This window comes from Sinocyclocheilus anshuiensis, unplaced genomic scaffold, assembly GCF_001515605.1.
Source record: "Sinocyclocheilus anshuiensis isolate Anshui unplaced genomic scaffold, SAMN03320099.WGS_v1.1 scaffold7, whole genome shotgun sequence".
NCBI classification, from domain to species: Eukaryota; Metazoa; Chordata; class Actinopteri; order Cypriniformes; family Cyprinidae; genus Sinocyclocheilus; species Sinocyclocheilus anshuiensis.
In genome coordinates this window covers 751,096-774,693 of record NW_015549582.1, presented here as the reverse complement: position 1 = coordinate 774,693, position 23,598 = coordinate 751,096, and the positions used below count along the sequence as shown (strand labels likewise).

At 36.2% G+C, this 23,598-nt stretch overlaps 1 pseudogene; it reads left to right on the top strand.

The window, feature by feature from the left end:
* Window positions 1-4,422: 4,422 nt before the first annotated feature.
* LOC107657804 (cysteine-rich secretory protein LCCL domain-containing 1-like) lies at window positions 4,423-22,610 on the top strand (annotated as a pseudogene).
* Window positions 22,611-23,598: the final 988 nt, after the last annotated feature.

The window sequence follows — 23,598 nt, the reverse complement described above, 5'->3', positions numbered from 1 at the left end:
AGGTTATTCGTCCAATTCAATGCATATTAACTATTTTTTTTGTTAAACAAAATCACAGGAAAAAACACACCTTAGTATCAATATTTTTATTTTATTTCATTTTATTTGATTTTTTGTTGCTTTGTTGTTTGATATAGTTTTTGTACAATTTGCTTAATTGATTTCAAATTCATTTTTGTAAGCAAATTGGTTGGGATTTTCTTTTCCAAAAAATTATTTTTGTCATTTTTTGGCAACCTAGGGTACGCCCTGTGTCCCACCCACCACGACCTTACAGGACACACCCTAGTCCTAACTCCAAGTGTTTCCCCTGAGGTGAACTGACAGCCTTGCCCAAATTTTCCAGGTGGCCAAGATGTGCAATGAACAGAGTTGCGCTCTTGGTCCATGGCTTGCCATCCCAGACTGCGCCAGAGCTTCCCTTCTTCCCTGGCCTGTAAGAGTGCCCTCTCCCTAATTGCACAGGTACTTACAGGTTTTCTGGATGCAGACTATGACAGACTGCGCTATGGGCACATAGCTGGTCTGTCCCGCCCAGAGTTCTGCACCAGAGCTAAGAACCAATCCAACAAATATGGCCAATTTGCCACAATTTTTTTTTTTGGACTTGTTTGATATAGTTTTTGTACAGTTTGCTTAGTTGATTTCAAATTCATATTTGTTAACAAATTGGTTGGAATTTTCTTTTGCAAAAAATTAATTTTGTGTTTTTTCTTTGGCAACCTAGGGTGCTCCCTGTGTCCCACCCACCACGACCTTACAGGACACACCCTAGTCCTAACTCCAAGTGTTTCCCCTGGGGTGAACTGACACCCTCGCCCAAATTTTCCAGATGGCCAAGGTGTGCAATGCGCAGAGTTGTGATCTTGGTCCATGGCTCGCCATCCCACCCAGAGGGCTGAGGCAGATCTTCCCTAGCCTGTAAGGGCGGCCTCTCCCTAATTGCACAGGTATTTACAGGTTTCCTGGACGCAGACAATGAGAGACTGCACAATGAGCACATAGCTGGCCTGTCGCGCCCAGAGTTCTGCACCGGAGATAGGAACCAATCCGACAAAAAGGCCAATTTGCCACGTTTTTTTTTTTTTTCTCAAAAAAAAATGTTTTGTCGTTTTTGTGGCAACCTAGGGTGCGCCCTGTGTCCCACCTACCACGACCTTACAGGACACACCCTAGTCCTAACTCCAAATGTTTCCCCTAGGGTGAACTGACAGCCTCGCCCAAATTTTCCAGGTGGCCAAGGTGTGCAATGCACTGAGTTGTGCTCTTGGTCCATGGCTCGCCATCCCACCCAGAGGGCTGCGGCAGAGTTTCCCTTCTTCCCTGGCCTGTAAGAGCGGCCTCTCCTTAATTGCACAGGTACTTACAGGTTTCCTGGATGCAGACAATGAGAGACTGCACAATGGGCACATAGCTGGCCTGTCGCGCCCAGAGTTCTGCACCGGAACTAGGAACCAATCCAAGAAAAGGCCAATTTGCCACCGTTTTTTCTTTTTTTTTGCTTTGTTGTTTGATAACGTTTTTGTACAAATTGCTTAATTGACTTCAAATTCATATTTGTTAGCAAATTGGTTGGGATTTTCTTTTCCAAAAAATAATTGTTGTCATTTTTGTGGCAACCTAGGGTGCGCCCTGTGTCCCATCCACCGCAACCTTAAAGGACACACCCTAGTCCTAACTCCAAGTGTTTCCCCTGGGGTGAACTGACAGCCTCGCCCAAATTTTCCAGGTGGCCAAGGTGTGCAATGCGAAGAGTTGCGCTCTTGGTCCATGGCTCGCCATCGCAGACTGCGCCAGAGCTTCCCTTCTTCCCTGGCCTGTAAGAGTGCCCTCTCCCTAATTGCACAGGTACTTACAGGTTTTCTGGATGCAGACTATGACAGACTGCGCTATGGGCACATAGTTGGTCTGTCCCTCCCAGAGTTCTGCACCAGAGCTAGGAACCAATCCGACAAAAAGGCCAATTTACCACAGCTTTTTTTTTTTTTTTTTGCTTTGTTGTTTGATAAAGTTTTTGTACAAACTGCTTAATTGACTTCAAATTCATATTTGTTAGCAAATTGGTTGGGATTTTCTTTTCCAAAAAATATTTCTTGTTGTTTTTGTGGCAACCTAGGGTGCGCCCTGTGTCCCACCCACCACGACCTTACAGGACACACCCTAGTCCTAACTCCAAGTGTTTCCCCTGGGGTGAACTGACAGCCTCGCCCAAATTTTCCAGGTGGCCAAGGTGTGCAATGCGTAGAGTTGCGCTCTTGGTCCATGGCTCGCGGTTCCAGCCAGAGTGCTGCGGCACACTTGAATCTTTAGTTATTTAAAATCTTACTTGTTGGTGACTTTTCTGTCATCTGTCGTGGTCTCTTCTTTCTGAAGATAATCACATACCTGCAAAAGTCTTGATTTGATATTGTAGAGACGTTGTTTCATACGCTAGTGTGTGTGCATAAATGCAAATGTGATTTACAAATTTAAGGATTCACTTTGACAGTAACATATTTGGCAACTGTACTTAAAAACTTTCTTAAAACTTTTCTTATCTCATAGTTTAACTAAAACAATGAGGCAGAGCCTCCCTGCTTCCCTGGCTTTAATGTAAATGTGCTTACTAATTTAAGAATTCATTTAAATTTGTAAGAAAATTACTTTTCTGACAAGTATACTTAAAATAATCTTATTTAACTGTTTTTTGTTTTGTTTTGTTTTTTGCTTTCATTTAAAATCGTATTTTTGGGTGACTTGTCATCTGTCGTGGTCTCCTCTTTCTGAAGACAATGACATGCTTGCAGAAGGATTGAGTTGATATTGCAGAGATGTTGTTTTACACGTTGATGTGTGTTAATGTAAATGTGATTCACTTTGAAAATAGCATATAACTTATGTGGCAACTATACATATAACTATGCTTTTTACTTTTCTCATAGGTTAACTAAAGTATATATAATTTTTGCTTTCCTTTAAAATCTTACTTGTTGGCGACTCTTCTGTCATCTGTCATGGTCTCTGCTTTCTATAGATGATGACACGTCTGCAGAAGACTTGATTTGATATTACAGAAATGTTTGTTCACACTTTCCACTTACTTGAAGTCCTTGTAGTTTATTTCTTAACTGACTCTGTGTGACCAGGAATTCCAAATTCCATGATGTCATAATGAGTGAAAGCTGATTGGTTGAGAGTGTCTCTTTGTCAGAGTGATGAATTTAAAGGCAGTGTTTATTAATTATGTGTGTTTTTTAATGCTCTTGGCTCCTGGTTTTCATGTAGCATAAAAGTTTTCTAATAAAATTTCTGCTGCTTTTCTCAAGAACCTTTAGAATTATGGCTTATTGAAACACTTACTGTACTGTATACTTTCCCAACATTGTTTTTCTATTGTTGTGGGGACTTTCCATTGACTTTCCTCTGGTGCACTGATATGTTTCTTTAGAGCACACACAACATATCTTTTTTCATGCAAAATGGTAGTGATTAAAAACTGAGGCGAACAATTAAATGGCAAGACTTATTTCTACTTGCGTGGGTGATGATACAGATTTCTCGATTTGGTTCAAGTCTGATTTGTTTTCAAAATAATTATGCTTCCGATGTTACTTTTTATATAAAACAATAATGTTTATATAAAATAAATTATCTGTCATTTTTGTACATTATTCAAGGAATCTTCTAACTTCATACGTTACAATATAAACTTAAAAAAAAAAAATTAACAATAGGACTGATAGATCAGTAGACATATTGCTCAACACAACCTAAAACTAATCTGTGTGTTCCAGCTGAAGTTAACTTTACATTTATTGTGTAAAAGTGTTATTGTAAGAATTTTTTAATGTACGTATTTTAAACTTTTGAAATCACAGAAAGTTCAGTTTAGCAGCTTCACTCTCTGTTGAAATGTTTTGAGGTCAGTCTAAAAAAAGTCATAATTTTATGAGTCCTAAAGGAATCTATGAGATGCTCAAAAACGAAGAGGCACGAATCCTTACTGTTGGCACTGTTATTTATTCTCTGTGTTATTCATTGTTGTGCCTTTCTTTCAGTCTGTTTGTGATCAAGGGTAGATGATCTTGTGTTTTGCAGGCTGAATCTAGTATCCACTATCTGATTGTTCTGGCTTGAATAAACACCAGATTTGCTCAGACACAATTTTGCCTGAAATTATTCCCACAGACAACAAAATATGTCTTAAAACATAACAACATATATAAAACATAAAAAGTATATATTATATAGTGTACATATTATACTGTATAGTAACTGTATGGTTGTTTGGGCTATTCACTTATGAGTTTAAATGACTTTTATCTGTTGTTGTTTTTATTATATATTATAAGCTTTTATATATTATAGGATTTTAATTATTTTATACAGAATTTCTGTAAAAGAAATAGCTCTGATTTCATGCAATATGCTGGGATGTCAGTCATGAATGAAAACCGCTTGGCTATTGACATTCTGCTCTTGTGTATATGCTGTGGAGCAAGTGCACTGACAGCCTTCAGTCCCACTGCCTCTTCGTCTCTGCCAGCAAACAATTTTACTTATGCTGCCTCCAAAATGTCTCACCAATGCTGCAAACCTTCCCAAAACATATATATTTCTCAGAATACGCAGATTTATAATAAGAATACTCTATTATAGTTCTGTAATAGAGTCAAGTGTTTCCCACACAAACATATACAGTACTGTAAAATATATGATAAGGCACTGTTTTAAAGTATGATGCAGTCAGGAAGACTTTGAAACATTTTAAGTTTCAAACTCTTGAAATATATTTGTTTGAACAGAAATACTTTGTACTATCAGAATGTTTCAACAGAACCATGATGGATTATTTTGGTATTTATATATTTTTTATATGACTAAGGTAGATTTTCTGAAATTTTAATAGAAAATTAGGTCAGTGAAGTCAATGAACAATCAAGTCTTTGTTAATGTCTGGGGCAAGATAAAGTTACTCTACAGTTTTCAATTAGAAGTACGGATAGCAGTGTATTTTGTCTTTCAGCTCTGGGACAACTATATAATGGAGACAGTTGAGTAGTGGACATCCACTTGCATTTAGGGACACACTCCTCCCAGTCTTTATGGGTCTTTGGGTCAGAACATCACAGTCTCTTTATAAAGGTTTGTACATTAATGTTGATCGCATGAAATGTTCTTTTTTTTTTTTTTTTTTTGCTTGGAATGTTTTTTTTTTTTTTTTTTTTTTTTTTAGAAAGTTTGGGGGTCTGTACATTTGTTAAATGCCTTTGAAATGAGTCACTTTAATGTAAACTGTTTTGTTTATACTTATATTGTGAAATATTACTTCAATTTAAGTTATTTTTAAAATGTGTTTAATTTCTGTGTTGGCAAAACTGAATTTTCAGCAGCCCATTACTTCGGTCTTCAGTGTCACATGATCCTTCAGAATTTATTTTTAATATGCTGACTTGGTGCTAAAGAAACATACTATTATCAGTGTTAAAAACAATTGTGGAGCCATTTCTATGAGCTGATGATAAGTTCAAAGAACAGCATTTTTTTTTTCAGATAAAAATGTAAAATTACAAATGTCTTGATTGTCACTTTTGATCAATAAAATGATCAAACAAAATAATGAATTTGTATAATAATATTAAAAATTATATTTTCAAAGATTCATGCCAAAGGGAATTTCAAAAGGTTTATTTAGTTAATGTCTGACAACCAGTTCTCAGCATATCACTTCTCTGATATTAGCCTACAATAAGTTTGTTTGTCCAGATAGAAAGCTAATCTTAAGAGTATTATCAAGAACCTGAAACAAATGTATGTGATTCCCAATTCAACACTGTTGACAGTGATGATGTTGCCGTGGTTGTTTACAGAAGGAACACAGCAGGATGTGCTCCATATAAATATAAATGAGATGCACCTTATTCCATGTTCCCGTCCCAACTATGTAGGAAGATTTCAGTGTTTTCCTGCTGTGAAATCAAATTACCAGTGCTGGTTGAAATGAACACAGACACAGATTTTTACATATGTTTATCATACATCTATATTATAATCTCTGAGATTATAATCTCTGCAGAATGTATGCATGACAACAGACCTGTTTGGGAAATGTGCATTGCATTGTCTTATTTACTCCTGCTTTTTTGAACAAGCACTTGCAGAATCTCCCAGGCAAAATTCTGCAATGATGTAAACAAAGAGGCTATTCGTCACTTTCCTTATTGACTCGGTGTATTTCTACTGCACATTCAAACCTGGTGACTTAAAATTTTATCATTGACTCGGTGTATTTCTACTGCACATTCAAACCTGGTGACTTAAAATTTTATCATTGACTCGGTGTATTTCTACTGCACATTCAAACCTGGTGACTTAAAATTTTATCATTGACTCGGTGTATTTCTACTGCACATTCAAACCTGGTGACTTAAAATGTCGTACCTGGTTTGATGTTGAAAGGCATTTTCAAGACAATTAGCAGAGTGGAGCTGCATTAGGACAAAGATTAGATTAGATTGCCATCTACTGGTGAATTCACCACACAATGCAATAAAAAAGCTTATTTGAGAAACATTTACTGTCTTCAAAAATCCAAGAATAGATCAAGTCCAAAAGGAAGCAAGACATTTTTATTTATTTATTTTTATTATTTTTTTTGTACAAAGTAGTTCACATGGTCACAAATTTGCATATTTTTTTAGTGAACTAGTGCATATGAAATACTACTTTATGTTATGTCATAAATTTAAATAATAAAAACTTTTCTTTTTCAGAATGCTAAAACTTCATCTCAGAATTTAAAATACTACTACTACTACAAAGCTGAAACCCTGAACTGCACTTCTTTTGTATACTTGGGACTGTAAATTAGTGTATTTACTGTAATAATGATAATTAATTATGCATTGTATATTTTGAAAAATGTGAATAGATTATAACGGTATGAAAGGTAACAGTGTGAGGGGGAAAAAATGCATTATTATGGTGATACACTAGTGCCTGATGGAAGTAACAACAGTATGAACCCACTATGTGTTGAAATAATTCCACCTATAACAGTAGAGGGAGACGTTGAGCTGTTTTTGGTCTTGTGCTTCTGGGTTCAACCAGTTTATTGGAAAGTAAATATACACAAGACACTAACTTAAATACTTATCTGTCTCATCAGCCTTAAAGCACATGTACACTTAGGAAGAAAGCGAGGATTTGGCTGCCCAACAGAGGCAGCCAGATATAAAAAGAGTGAACTATACTTTGAAGTCAATGGCTACTTTCAACTGTTTGGTAACCAACATTCTTCAAAATATCTTATTTTGTGCTCAGCAGATGAAAGAAACTCACACAGATTTGGAACAACTTGAGGGTGAGTAAATGATGGCAGAAATGTTTCATTTTTGTGTGAACCGTCCCTTTAAACATGCAGCAGCTGTGACTCTATACTGACTGTGTCTTATGAATTACTGAAGTGTTTTGTGGCGGCCTCCTGCTGGCACACGAAGCACCTTGGCATTTCTATTTCAGTTGTGGAGAGTCCTGGTTTCTTCACACAGCTATCCATTCTGATCACCAGGCTGGTGCAATCTGACAGAAAGGTATGTGAAATAGCCACATGTTACATCAGTTCTAAGCTGAAGAATATCTCTGAATACTTAACAAATGTCAAAGTGTATGGGACATCAGCAGATGATCATTTTTTTCCCCCGAGGTTCCCAAGCCCAGGTACCATTCCATGCTATGGTGGGCACTTGCTGACCAAAACTGGACTGTGTTGTCTGATCTGATCTTCTGTACTGGCCCTCATTCAGATTGGTTCCACAAACAATGCGTCTGAACTCAAACGGCCTCTAGGTCTTATGCCAGCAAGTCATTTAGGGATGTTTCGGAAGACATCTAATACAAATGCTATCATATCAATATGGTCAGAATCTAAGAATTCTTCACGCTCTCTGGTGCTATTAAGTTCATGCTTAACTGGATAACAATACGTTGCATAACGAAGTATTTTGCATTAGCCTCTACCACACAGCGCACACATTTAAACACGAAAATCCCAGTTTCTAAATATTTATTTGGATCCAGGTTAACTGGTGGGTTGACTGAAACACGGGAGGTGTGGTTTGCAAAGAAATTCGACACTGTAAAAGAAGAGTGTGGATTTAACGAGATGCTGCAGCCTGTCCCATATAGTGGGGACCAAGGCTCTCCGGCACACTGATGGTCGTAAACTGCATTTATGAGCATGATTACAGATGCTTTGGGATCTATGGATGAGCATTCGCAAAACTGTCACAACACTTGCATTGCTCAGGACTGAAACTTTCAGGAAGTGTGCAGAAAAGCTGAGTGAGCGCTCATTCGCTGCAGTATCTCAGGTAATCAACATTCAAACGTAACTTGTTAAAAAAATAGACACTTTTTAATCAGTTGCTAGAGAAGTCATGGTCAGTCGTTCTGCTTGTGTTGATTCGACGAACGCACTGGTTCAAGGTCTATTTTTTTGGTATTTTACCTGACACCGTCAAGTTTATCAGAGACTGTTTGACTTATATCCGTATGTCTTTATGCAGCAGCAAAAGAATGGACTATTTGTTCTTTAGGATAGCCTATTGTTTGTGTGTCATCTTAGGTAGCGCTGCATTAATTCTGCGCTATATTTTAATTGTTGGTCTACTCGTAGGCTACAGTAGGCTATTTGACGTTGAGTTGTAATTTAAAATAGTTTTTAAGCTTGTCAAGACCTCTACGTTCAGTTTCATTCCGTTGCTCTCATTTTGGCTTATTGTAGGCTAATAGTAGTCTCGTATTCGTGAACGAATCGTTATTTTGAATCGGATCTTTTAAATGAATCGATCCTGTCAACTCAGCCGACTCAATGAACCGAGAACCGTGTCTTTCGAACTTGTCGAAATCGTGTTGAGCTGAGAGCTCATTGTAAGAGAATCTTTGTAGTGAACCGATTTAACCAATGGGCTGAGAAGTAAGTTACTTTAAAAGCTGAATATCAGAAATAAAAAAAACACAGTAAAGATATGTATTTAATCGATTGTATTGCAGTTTTATCAGTACATACGAAACAGAGTAAGTTTTAGTAAATAGACGAGATGTTTAAAGTGAACTAATTATATTTTGGTTTGGGTTAAACGCTATGCTTTTATTAGCTGAATAAAAGCATATATTTGGATTAGCTTTTAAATTAGGCTGCAACAACTGCACGTGAATATTATATGACTAAATAAAATTAATATACTTAATACAATACATACATAAATAATTGTATTATAATAGGTATTTAGGGTACAGGTAAATTAGGTATCATAACAAAAAGAAAGGCAGAATACCAGGGACAACGTGACGACGTAGTTACGTCATGACGTAAAATAAGTGCTGAATCGATTCGGTTCTTTGTGAGTCTACTTCCCATTATAGTTTTAAATGCAACAGTGTATTATTTGTACCCTCCCTTCATCTGCAAAATTATGTTCCTTGTAATATACTCATAATATTAAATATGTAAACAATGATTCTTGGTCGAAATTCTTTTTTTTCCAAGGCAACCCTTCTTTTTGTTGTACCTGTTTTATTTATCAGCTTTATTGCCTTCCTCTTCTCTTCAGTTACCTGAAGACACTCGGACGTCATCATCAGAACTCATCCACCATGGGTCACTTAACCTCTGCATTACTGAGGGGTCTCTCTGTCCTGCTGGTGACCCAGAGTGTGTTTGCCATGGTGCTGTTTAATGCCACAGATCTCGGCATTCTCTTGGAGAAGTACCTGGATGATGATGGAGACTGGATGGTGGAGAGACAGCGAAGCAAGAGGGCCATCACTGCTAGTGACATGCAAGCAATCCTGGACCTCCACAACAAACTCCGGGGTCAGGTCTATCCACCGGCTTCAAATATGGAATACATGGTAAAACATCTCTGCACTGCTACAAATGATAAAATATGTTGAATAACACATATTAGGAAGAACTATCCACTCAGCTTGTCCTGTGGTTTAGTGGTATGTGAACACAATACAACTTTGCTCTTCATGACCTAGTCAATTTGCAAAAATCAACATATCACAAAAGTGTTTGATAATTCATAATCTTATAATGAGGAGCAACATGAATTGCCTTTTTATTATATGTGATGAGAAAGCAGTAGATTTTAATAAGCAGTTGAAATTACATACATTTAGGAATAAAATGCACAGTATAACTTCAGTAATATGAATAAGAATAATATTAATTATTAATATTTATAAATTCAGTAATAACCTGAATAATATTGTAACAGGAGAACAGTAAATATTTTCTGTCCGCTCTTTTGAGAAAAGCCTTGAAAAAAAGTATAATTCTCTAAGTACAATTCTCTAAAAACATGTAATTTGATGCAGATGTTGTTACAATGTATATTTGGTCAAAAAGTAAGGTGATATTCTGATAGCTTGTAATGTACATAAATTAAATTTTTATAACAGTATAGAAGATTATACATAAAAATATCAGTTGTTACTCTATAATCTTCCAATAATATGTCTTAGTAAGATGACATTTAATTCGTTTTGTGAACAAAACGCCATAGTTTTAATTGTGGTTAGCAAAACATATAATGCAATACAACGATTGAGAGATGTACAAATAAACCTTCCTCAAAAGTCTGTTGTATCATATTTGATACTCATTTTAACATGATTTTTCTAAAAAAATGCTCCATGGGTAATCAAGTAAACCTAATTTGCTTCAGTCCAGTAAATATTTATCTTAAATTATTATACATAGATATTCTTATGTTTATATATATACAGTATCTCACAGAAGTGAGTACACCCCCTCACATTTTTGTAAATATTTTATTATATCTTTTCATGTGACAACACTGAAGAAATGACACTTTGCTACAATGTGAGAACAGAAGGCATGCAGACGATTATCTATAACAGGTTTTAGGAATATGTTGATAATTTAGATGCATTAGAAATTAATGTGTGAAATATGATATAGTAGGGTTTTTAGGGTTAGGAAAGATAACCTGTAAAATGTAGGGACTGGAGAACAGTATAAATGGTTTCTGTCCGATTTTTCTGAGAAAACCATTGGAAAAAAATTATAACACAAGTGTGTACTTGTTTTTAAGTACCTGGTCTTTGTTTGCCAAGTAAATGGTGGGGTTCTAGAGGTTTATGAGGGGAAAAAAAGAATAAAAAGGGATGAGATTATTACAGATAATTGGTGTTGTTGCAGGATAGAAATAAGATTACAGAATAATATGCATATTTGAAAGTTGCATAAACAGTTGTACAGCTTCACTGAACTTTTTGCTTTGCCTAAAGTTTGATGCTTGTGGCATGATTACGCCCTGATATCTTTGCTCGAGCACTGTCAGATTTCAGTGGGCTGTTTAACAGAGGACCACAAACCACAACTGTACATTTCTGTGTGTAAAGCACATATGAATTGTTCTGTCTGAAGGATCATTGTCGAGATGGAATAAATTATTATTCCCATTATTCTTCCAGTCAGTCTGTGAAGCGGACAAAGAACCCCTTCAGCGCAATGTAGACTCATGGATATAAACTAGCAGAATGTCAGTATCTGAACTGTTGTAAAACAAATACAGTTAAATATTGTTTCAGAAGCAGCACTTCCTCCTGCTTAGTCAGGCTGTCTTACCACCAAACAGTACAAAGCCCTCGGCTCCCAAGAGGTATTAAAGGGATAGTTCACTCAAAAATTAACATTTTGTCTTACTTTACACCCTCATGTTGTTGGCACATTCTTCAAAATCTTTCTTCAAAAGAAAGTCACACAGGTTTGGAACAGCATAACAGAATTTTCATTTTTGGAGAAACTATCCCTTTAAGGTGTGTCTAAATGTGCTCTGTTTTACAATATCAACCAAACGTTTGGAATCATTAAGATTTTTTTGAAAGAAGTCTTTCAAATGCATTAATTTGATCAAATATACAGTAGAAACAATAATATTCAAAAATATGATTGCAATTAAAAAACTGTTTTCTTTTTTTAATATATTTTAAAATGTAACTTCCACAGACTTACACTGATTTCCACAATTTACCTAATTAGAAAATTACCTTTCATGCAGTGTGTAACACAGCTCTAAGTGAATGAAAACATCCTGCAAAGCTTTCAATCTGAAAGTGCACAGTGTATAAAGTTATTGTCTCTCAAAAGAAAGTCGACTCTGAATCATTGAAACGAGTCGTTTTTAAAACGAATCCCAAGCCGTTTCATGTTGACGTCAACATGAAACATTAGCATATTGCCCGCCCACTTGTTGGTCTTTTGGTGTTGGTCTGAATGAAAATGCAAGTTCATTCTTTGCCACTAGGTGCCGCTTTTGGAGCGGTAAAAATAGAGGTTTCCCCGGTAACGCTGTACACAAAGCAGCACTGTGCTCACAAATGCTGCTTTATTAGGCATTACAGGCAGGATGAAATGGAAATGAAATCGACCAATCACCGCAGATTAGCGTCACGCAAAGGAGGGGTTTGGAAAAATGAATCGTTGAGCGAATCGTTTGGGAGTCGTTGAGCAAATAAGGTAAAAATGAATGCATATTATAAGACAATGAAAGTGTTTTTTGACCTTGCATGCATGTCAACCTGTTGTTGGGGACTCCCAAAACCAATATATGAACCTTTCATTACCCATAATAGGGGCACTTTAAGCAGCAAATATTTTTAACATTTATAATAGTAAGAAATGTTTTCAAGCATCTAACCAATAATGATTTCTGAGAGATGTCTGACTTCTAAGACAAGATCATGTGACATTTGGCTGCTTAAAATTAAGCTTTGCCATCACAGGAATAAATTGCATTTTATATTAAAATAGAAACATTTTTTTAAAAGGGGACCTATTATGTCCCTTTTTATGATGTAGCCGTTCCCTTTACAAACCCCACAGATCATTTATTATTCCATGCTGAAAATGACCATTTTTAACAGAAGGAAAAACATTGCTGTTTTAGTGCATGTCTCTTTAAATGCAAATGAGCTGCTGCTTCCTGCCCCCTTTTCCAGAAGAGGGCTGTATTTTTACAGCTCTTACCTCGGATACTCTGCCAAAACAAAACATCTGTTTGGTTTTGATTATCATGTCTATCGCGCTCATGTGACATTGCAGTTTTTCAACATTGTGAAAGCTTAATATTTGCCTGCGTTTTAAACTTTGCCTGAAACATATCAGTTTCAGTGCGGGTTTTCTGAGAATGTGGTTGTGAGTCCTGAAAATTTACGGGTGTGAGTTCGGTTACAGAATGCGGTTGTCATGCCTGTAAATAACTGTACTTACTGTGTGTGAACCTAACCGTATTAAGGACTCAAATACAGGACTGACAACCGTATTCTGCTGCTGTGTGAACGTGGCCAGACAGCACATCGTGAGAGTACTAAAACCAAGTTCTCTTCCATGTCTTATTGAGCTTAAACTGTCAAATACACACAAGGTTATGTCAAAAATACACAAATTTCAACTAAACACAGTCGGTTATGTCTGTGAACGCAAACAGCTGGGAAGGAAATCGCATGCTTATATTAGATCTGTGTGACAGCAGCTTAACGTACTGCTGTCTATGCTGTTAATTTGAATAAAATAAAACAAACAGAAAATCACTTCTCTTGACTGAATAAATTTAGTAGCTTTATAAGAATAAATTTCTTACTTGAATGCTGATTTTAAATGGTCTAGCGTGGAGATAATCATGGCAAACTGTGTACAGCTCACACAGGGGAGGAGCTATGCTAATACGGCAAAGATCGTTACCAGTCGTGGGCAGGGCATGTTCCATGTGTCGTCACTAGCTGCGTTTGCATTACCCTTCAAATTGCGCAATTTGAAATTGAATACGCCCAATGGAAACATGTCAATTTTGCAAAAACTCCCATGTATGCGCAAAAAAGTAGTTTTTTTTTCAGGCCATTTGAAAAAGGAATATTTGGTGGTTTTTCAGGCCATTTGAAAAAGTAATATTTCGCAAAACTGCAATTGAAACAGTTTTTTCGCATTTTCAGGTCATCTGACGTACGTAAAAGTCACATGATCATTCTTTGACTTATCGCAGGAGGAAAAAAATTATGATTTAGTCGCATAACATCGGTTAATGGAAACGCTGTCATTTCGCAATATTTTTTTAATCAACATTTATAAAATATCGCAAAAGTTTTGCGCAAATCTGTGATGGAAACCAGGCTACTTTGGAGTACATTCCTGAACGGCTCATTTTGAAACACAGTTTCTCATTTATGGGGAAAATAGCAAACAGAGTGGATTAATTTTTACCAAGTAGGGTGGTTGTGTACACACTCTGCAGATACATAATTATGAACAAAAACAATATAAAAGTGAATTTTGCAACTAAAATTAGGATAGAATTCAAAGCCTGTTCCTTTGCACACTAAACAAACCGTTACCATAAGACTGATACAGTTTACACTCTTAGATCAGAAAAAAAATAATAAGTGGTGCATGGCCCTCTTGAACACTATGACCCATTTATATTTCAGCTTTTCAAAAAGACAGGCAGTGGCTTGAGACATGCCTTGCAGGGATTGTTAACTGGGTGTAGGGAGTGGAGTTTGGGCATCTCAGCAGAGTGAGAGTAATAGGAATGGTGTGATGGATGTGGAGACATGGAATGTGAAGATGCGCTGCTCCAGCCCTCCACAGCCTCTTATAAAACCGGATTCGGAATTCTAGGCAAAACAGCAGAATTCCAGACTGCAGCGGGGAAATCAAGCAATCGACAGACCCTCGTTTCAACAGGCACACATATGCTGTACAGTGGCTACATTATCTCTACATATCTCATTTAATACTTTCCTTCTTAACAGAAAAAAGGAGCTCCTGAGGGACGTTGGAAATTTTTCACTTTCTTGGAATGTGACCAGATGACAAAAACGTGCAGCTGATGAGGTGTCAAATGAAGTAAACAATGGTGTGAGAAAGAGTTTGAATGTCTGAACTGACGGGAAGTGTTTTCCTTTACTGGTCCTGTCTAAGTGCGGTCAGATTCTTGGGGGCCCCCCTCAACCGAGAATGCTGTGCAAACAGAATCAGTTTACCCTTTTTCAGATTACAGATTTTGCAGTATAGACCATAATATGGATGTAAATAATATCATGATTTTAGTGTAAAAACATTGAGTACTATCTAATGTTTCTTAAAAATAAAAAAAATTTAAAATCTTTTTACTTGAGCTTTTAATTAATAATAGCTTCTGAAAATTCTTTTTGCAATTGTTTCTTAGTTTCAGTATCCATTTTTTAATTTTTACTTAATGTATATTAATCTTTTTTAATAATATGAAGTCATATATATATATATATATGCTGTCATTGAGCTTAACTTGTATTGAATGCAGAGTATTCCTTTATCTCTACAGTATAAAGGAATATACTGTAGAGTGGGTGGCTTAGCAAACCAAGCGGACATTGGCAGGTGCTCACTTCAAGGATTAATGTCTCAGGCAATTGTTTCAGCTATTTTAGGGAACTTATTGGGCCAGGTTTACTGCTGGACTGTGCTTAGGGATTTCCTAGGGAAAAAGTGTAACATGAATGGGCAGTGACAGGGCAGATAACTCCCCCATCACCCCCGCCACAATTCTGGCTCAGATTTTTCTCCAACCTTGAGTTTTGTATGCTTTCAAGGTGAAAGTGCTGTTTTACTTTTCCAGAATAATGAGATGTTTTAAAAAGCAAAATATGGGTCAGATGAACAGAAAAACACTTACATTTGTGAGTGGCCTTGAATGATGTAGCTTGCAACCAAAACTAGCAACACCGAGCAGGATCTACAGAAGACAGAAACAAAGACATATGGAGAACATTATTGTATGCAAAAAAATCACCGTGCCTTTTGAATCAGGGCACAAGAAAAATAAACCAAGAGGTGGACCAGAAAGAAACCTGGTTCTTTTTTCCAATCTGCAAGCACTCATTGTATTGAAAGCAGACTAAAGTGAACCTAACCTGCAAAAACTGTCAAACTATTATTGACTACAACAGCCATTGACTTTCACAGGACTAAATCTTTTTCCTGTGCCATCTTATAACCAGGTCATAATCATAACTACACATACAAAAGATTAGGGATTAAACAGCTTTGTTTCTGTAGTGCTCTACTTGCCACCTGTTTGCATCTGAATCTCAGCCATGTTTGTGTATTTCTTTTAGGTGTGGGACACTGAACTGGAGCGGGGTGCTCAGGAATGGGCAGAGACCTGCCTGTGGGAACATGGCCCAACTGGCCTGCTGCCTCAGATTGGTCAGAACCTGGGAGTGCACTGGGGAAGGTCTGAATGTGCTTTGGTGTTTTATAGCAATGTGAGCTTACTAGTAAGTTACTGTCTATTATTATCAGTGTTAAAAACAGTTATGCTGTTTAATTTTTTATGGAAACTGTGATGCTTTTTTTCAGGATTCTACTTTTTTAACAATGTATGTCTTTTCTGTTACTGTTGATCCATTTAATGCATTCAGTAAAATATTAATTTCTTCAAAAAATCTTACTGACCCCAGAATGGTAGTGTATGACTAACATGTATTTAAATTAAACTAGCAAAATGCTATATTTACATCAGTCTCAGTGTCAGATGGCACACCCAAAGACCACCCACATGCTGTTCACTGACCGCTTGATGCATATTGCATATAAAACTGGAAATTACTATTTAGATCTGGCCAGTTGGCTGGCTTTACACAACCTCGGTCAGTAAGGACACACAGTATTATTTTTTTTTTTAATCAGTCCACCTGGAAATGAAGTCATGTTTACAAAGTACCATGCTGATACAGTGAGTGGTTTTGAAGAACGTTTGAAGTTAGTGTCATCAGATTTGAAAAGATACTGGCACTTGAGGGACTTTCTAGCAATGGTTTGAGGCACCTTTTAGCAATTTAACTACATATCTAGATATCTAAGTATGTTCATATTTGTTTTTTGAGTTATGTCTGTGAGTCTACCATGCTAGACTATTATTGTGATGTCCTCTATTTCAAATATACTTTAAATAACACATAAAAACAAAGACCTATTTCTATTCTATTTTAAATAAATGCTGTTCTTTTGAACTTTCTGTTCATCAAAGAATCCTGAAAAAGTATCATTATTTCCACAAAAATATTAAGTAGTGTTTTCAACATTGATAATAATAAGAAATGTTTCTTGTGAGCACCAAATTAGCATATTAGTGTGATTTCTAAAGGATGTGACACTGAAGACTGGAGTAATGGCTGCTGGAGTAAATTTAGCCTTGCCGTTACAGGAATAAATGACATTTTAAAATATATTAAAATAGAAAACTTGATTGTAAAAATATTTCACAATATTACTGTGTTTACTGTATTTTAATCAAATAAATGCAACCTTTGTGAGCATAAGACACTTCTTTTAAAAACTTGAAAAATATGTCAACTAACCTTTGGCTTTATACTGCATTAGACAATGCATTAAATTTAGGCTATTACTAATTATGTTTTTTTAATGTTCAACCCAGATATCGTCCACCTACTTCTCATCTACAAGCCTGGTATGATGAGGTCAAAGACTACTCGTTCCCATACCCCCAGGAATGTAACCCTCACTGCCCTTTTAAGTGCAGTGGTCCAGTCTGTACCCACTACACTCAGGTAGATATACAGTAATAACATGCCTCATAAGCACATCACATGTGTATTTAGGTGCAAACCCATTAACGGATTTGACAGATCTGAAAACAATTCTGAAATGTATGGGATGTCAGTGAAGGAATTTTAATACCAATGCAATATGTGCTCTCGTTCTGGTTGTCAGCACTTCAGCTGCAGCCTTTTTAAATAGTTTGGAGTCTAACCAGGGCTTTTGGAGAACACCAGACAAGAAAGCATTGAAGCGCTTCAGTCTGCTACCAGGGAACATGAGTGGCAATATCTGTGTGCCTTTTTGACAATGATTCTTAAATGTTAGAAGGCAGATGTAATGACTGTAAATCATGAAGTAGCATATTAAAACTAAAGAGGTCTCAAGATAGAGAGCCTTGTGGGACCTCACAAATTTACCTGAGCAGCGATCCCAAATGGCCACAAAATATTTCTACTACTGAACAGTTAAAGACTGCCAAACCACCAAACATTTAAAGCCTAATTTAAAGTAAAAATTCACCCAAAATTAAAAATCTGTAATTAACACAAAAGGACAATTCACACAACTCTTTTCCATACAAATAATTGTGACCATGATCTTATTCAGTTAAGCTACAAAAAAGAACAGAAACACCACTAAGGTTATTTTTAAGAAAACTCTTTAAATACTTGCGCACAATATAGTTTTGTTTCAAAATGGAAAGTGATACTTGTGTTTGCTTTTGTTGTTGTGTGTTCTTTTTGAGCTTGGGGTCATTGTATGGACATGAGAGATAACCCATGCAAAAATATTTGTATATAGTGTAAATTCCTTCTGTTAAAGGTAATGCCTAAGGTAATTAAAGGATAGATTTATTTTAGGCAATTATAGTTGATTGACTGTTTTGCTTCCTTGCTGGTTCCAGCTTGTTTGGGCAACTAGTAGTCGAATTGGCTGTGCGATCAATGTGTGCTACAACATGAATGTGTGGGGCCAGATCTGGGCAAAAGCCATTTATCTTGTGTGCAACTACTCACCAAAGTGAGTTACTTATTTATTGTTCTTCATTTATTATTAAATAATGCACTCATTCTCTGTCATTTATATTATGATAGCTTGTCAATGTTGTCTGTCCTTGTGTGTGTTTCGTCCTGTGCAGAGGTAACTGGTGGGGATATGCCCCATATAAGCACGGCACCCCTTGCTCTGCCTGTCCACCCAGCTATGGAGGATTGTGCAGAGAAAACCTCTGTTATAAAGGTTTGTTATGTGCTTTTAATGCAGTAGCTTCCAACATTGTCCCATACACTACTGTTCAAAGGTTTGGGGTCAATATGATTTTTTTAAAAAGAAATTAATACTGTTATTCAGTATATTAAAATAAAAAGCGGTTTTAGATTGTAGTAATATGACGAAAATATTATTGTTTTCATTGTATGGTTGATCACATAAATGCAGCCTTAGTGAGCAATATAGTGAGACTTAAACATGAAAACAGTCTTACCGATCCCAAACTTTTGAATAGTAATGTATGTATATACTGCATATTAGTGCTGGGCAACGATTAAAATTTTTAATCGCGATTAATCACATGATTTTGTATGTGTATTCAGAGCCAGTGAGCAACGGACTTTCATAATATACTGTATATATATACACTGAACAACAATAATCATGCTGTCTAATCAGCATCTTGATATGCCACACCTGTGAGGTGGATGGATTATCTCGGCAAAGGAGAAGTGCTCACTAACACAGATTTAGACAGATTTGTGAACAAAATTTGAGAGAAATAGACCTTTTGTGTACATAGAAGAAGTCTTAGATCTTTGAGTTCAGCTTATGAAAAATGGGGGCAAAAACAAAAGTGTTGCGTTTATAATTTTGTTCAATGTATATACTGTATATATATATATATATATTGTGTTTAATGAGTCATTTATAGATTGAATAGCATCCGTTTTTCCAAGGTACCATAACTTGATCCAGGCAAATTGTAAAACTGCTAATTTCTCTGTTCCAATTTCAGGTGATGGAAGTAACAGACAAAGCCCACGTGAGGAAACAGACGAAAGAAATTCTATAGAACTAGAGGCCCCTCATAGCCCTGGGCCCCGTTTACAGGCCCCAAGTCCAACCAGGCACCCAAATGCAGTTGTGAGCAAAGAGCAAATGTGTAAGCTGTGGTTCTCTGATTATACTGCTTGAAAAAACACTTATTTTTATCTAAAAATTAATTTTCTGAATGTGACTGCACCCAAAAATTGCTAGCACACAAACGTATTTCTGTTTAACTCTAATTGTTTTGGTGTTCATCAGTCATGGATCTGTCAATTAGTTTTTCTTTTTGTTTTTGTTTTTTTACATATATTTAATGTTGCAAGTCACTTTGTGCAGCAGGGAGGTTTTTTGTTCTCATAATGGTGATCTCCCTGCTGAGTATGTTTGCTTTGGGGACGATGAATACTTGTGGGTTTTAAATTGCTTCCTTTGCTGAAAGTGGGTTTGGACTGAAAGCTGAGATCTCCTGCTGTTGGCCACCATGAGCTCCTGCTGGAATTCCACATCTTGCTTTTACAGAACTGCAGGAACAGAGCTGTGCATTTCTGCAGCGCTGCTAAACTATACAGCACATCTAAACATAAATGAACCACCTGTGTTTTTTTCTGCTTTGTTACACAGCCCAGATTGTGACATGTGACATAAAGCTAAGAGACCAGTGTAAAGGCACCACATGCAATAGGTGAGATAAAAAAAAAAAATTATATAATTTTTGTGATAATAATGATTCAAATTTGCACACCAGTTTCTGCAATTATTTTTCCTAATTATTATTTTTTTGCATCTGTAAAGGTACGAGTGTCCTGCTGGATGTTTAGACAACATGGCAAAAGTGATTGGAACGGTGTATTATGACATGGTAAGCCTGGCATAAAGATTTTGTTTTTTTCAGTTTATCACGTCACATGCCGTCTAAACTTTTCACACTGAAGATGTCTTCGCCCTCAGCAATCCAGCATTTGCCGGGCAGGCATTCATTATGGTGTCATTGACAATGATGGAGGCTGGATGGATGTCACAAGACAGGGCAGAAAGGACTTCTTTATCAAATCATACAAAAATGGACTTCAGTCCCTTGGGTAAGCAATCTGTTCAAGACTGACTTTCATGCGCATTAGAGACAACTCCATCTAACATAATGAAAATGTTACAGGAAATACCAGAGTGCCAATGCCTTCACAGTATCCAAAGTGACAGGTAAATGACAATTTAGAATATATTACATGGTTCTCTGCAATATGTGATTTTGATTGGTCAGTTGTGTCATTCAGCAGTGAAATATTTTATGTGATGGCTAAACCGTATATATAAATTTGCCAATGAATTTCCTACATGGCAATGCTAGTTTCACGACTCCTTGTATCATTGTGCATTCTATTCTCACATATTAAAATAATTTCAACTTAAATCAGTATTTCATGTCCATCTATATATTTGGGGTTGGTAAGATTTTTTTTATATTTTTGAAAGAAGTCTCTTAAGCTCACCTAGGCTACATATATTTCATCAAATTTTTATTTAATAAAAAAAAAAAAACACAAATATTGTGAGATATTATTACAATTTAAAATATTAAATGTTCTGTTTGAATATATTTTAAAGTGTATTTGATGCTCAACAAACATTTCTTATTATTGACAATGTTGAAAACGGGATTCTTTGATGAATAAAAAGTTCAAAAGAACCACATTTATTTGAAGTAGAATTGTTTTATAACATCATAAATATTTTTATTGTCATCTCTGATCAATTTCCCTTGCGGGAAAAATAAATAAAAGTATTGTATATATTTGCTAAGCAGCTGAGGCAGAAGCACAATAATATGCGGTTATTATTGCAAAATAAACCCTGACAACAGTGATCAGGACCCCGATTTGAAACAGAGGAGTCTTGTATCATCCTGTAGTTGTTACATACAGTACCTGTACTATTAATTTCATCATCTTTCCTTTGTTTCAGTAAAAGTTATCACATGTGAGACTACAGTTTCTGTGCTGTGCCCTTACCAAAAGCCATCAAGACACTGTCCAAGGTAAAACTCAATCTGTAATGAACCAAACCTTCAGGTGAAATGTTCTTTTATCTGACCTGTTTTGAAACAAAACTGGCCAATAGCATTTGAAACTACTATTATTACATTGTCAAAAAAAAAAAAATCTTTCTGACCTGTGTTTTCTTCCCACAAGGATTTACTGTCCTCTGAACTGCCTGCAAGAAAATCCCCACCTTTCTCGAGTCATTGGTACCCAAATTTACTCAGATGTAAGCTTTTTTTTTTATGTTTCAAAATCAAACTCAAAGCAAGAGGTATTTGCCCCAGCAAATACTTAATTTTACATTTAAATTTGTTTTTCAGAAATCTAGCATATGCAGATCTGCAATTCATGCTGGCATTTTAAGCAACGAATCAGGTGGTTACGTTGACGTGATGCCCACAGACAACAGGAAGCTGTACATTTCCTCGTACCAGAATGGCATAGTCTCAGAAAGGTAGGTTTTATCCCTAAACTTGCCCGCGTGGACCCGGTGTAAGGCAGAGTATGGGGCAGCCTGTCTCTCCTTAAGCTTTTAAAATCACAGGCTTTTATTAATAAAGCTCATTAGGGTAGAGCTGTACCAGTGGTTCCACTCCAAGCGTGGTAGAGTAAACTTTGTAAGTTACTTCAAAGGTATGTTTACTAATGGTAGACACAGTTACAGATGAATGAACATTTTCTACAATTATGCAAATTGACAATGGCTTGTAATGACAAAATTAACATGGCTATCACAAAGGATTCGTCACAATATCGCAAACAGCTTCTTACACTAAATAAGCTTTTCACCATAATTTTCACATTATGAACACAATTATGTTTAAGGGTTGGGAAACATTGCTTATTTAACTTCTGTGTTCTCTCGCAGCCTGCAGAACCCCGCGGGAGGCAAGGCATTCAGAGTATTCGCAGTTATTTAAGCATGTGCCGAAATCACAGTCACTCACCTACTCGTTGTGTTGATTAGGCTGTAATAGTGGCTGTTGTGAGGCCTTTTCTGCTCTAACCGGCCTATACTGTATTTTCTTTCACACAAATGTTGACTGAACTAGGTATTTGCTGTATAGATGGAGACCCTTTCCAATGCATCAAGCTGGTTAGCCATTGTATTGCCTAAAAATAATTAGAGGATCATTCAGGGAATATGGTGTCAGTATTGCAAAGAAAAAGCACTTAAGGAGTTTTAATCTTCCGTTATTGTCGTAAAGAACATTTTAGAGACTGTTACAGCTTTTCTATGATATATTTTTGTTTCATTACATGTTGAGGAAGTTCTCTCACTCATCTATAGATTCATTTTCATTTTTTTCACTATGTATTTATTTTTATGTATTTTTTGCTTTAGGGCAAGAAAGGACTGCTGATAAGGTTTTGATAAAGTTTTTTTGCAGATTTTGTTGATGATAATTAAGAATGTGGGTATAATGTATGAAACGTCCACATCGTTAAACACTGTAAATAGCTTGTTGTGAATAGCTTCTTTATAGTATTAAAGAGCAGGTCATATGGGTTTTTGAAAAATATCTCTTTTGCAAGCACAACCTGTAAGTACCATTGATACGTTATGTGTACATGTTCAATTGTGTGCTCAAAATATCAAGTTTATGTGCTAATGTGATGTATACCTAGTGCAGCTTTAGGTTTCCAGGTAAAGCACGATATTACTGTCTTACTGAAGTAGTTCTGATAATTCACTGTGAACCTAAGAATGTGTCGATTAATGTAGACTGTCTTTGTTCTAATTACTTCGTTTAATAATAAAGAATGTAGTGTAGCGCAAAGACTTTATAATCATTGTGAAATTGCTGTTTATTTTGCTGCACCGGCAGTTATAGGGTTAATGGGGGAGAGACAAGCGAGTTAGACTGGTGCGCCTGTGATAGAGCTGTTCTGTATTCATTAAAAGAC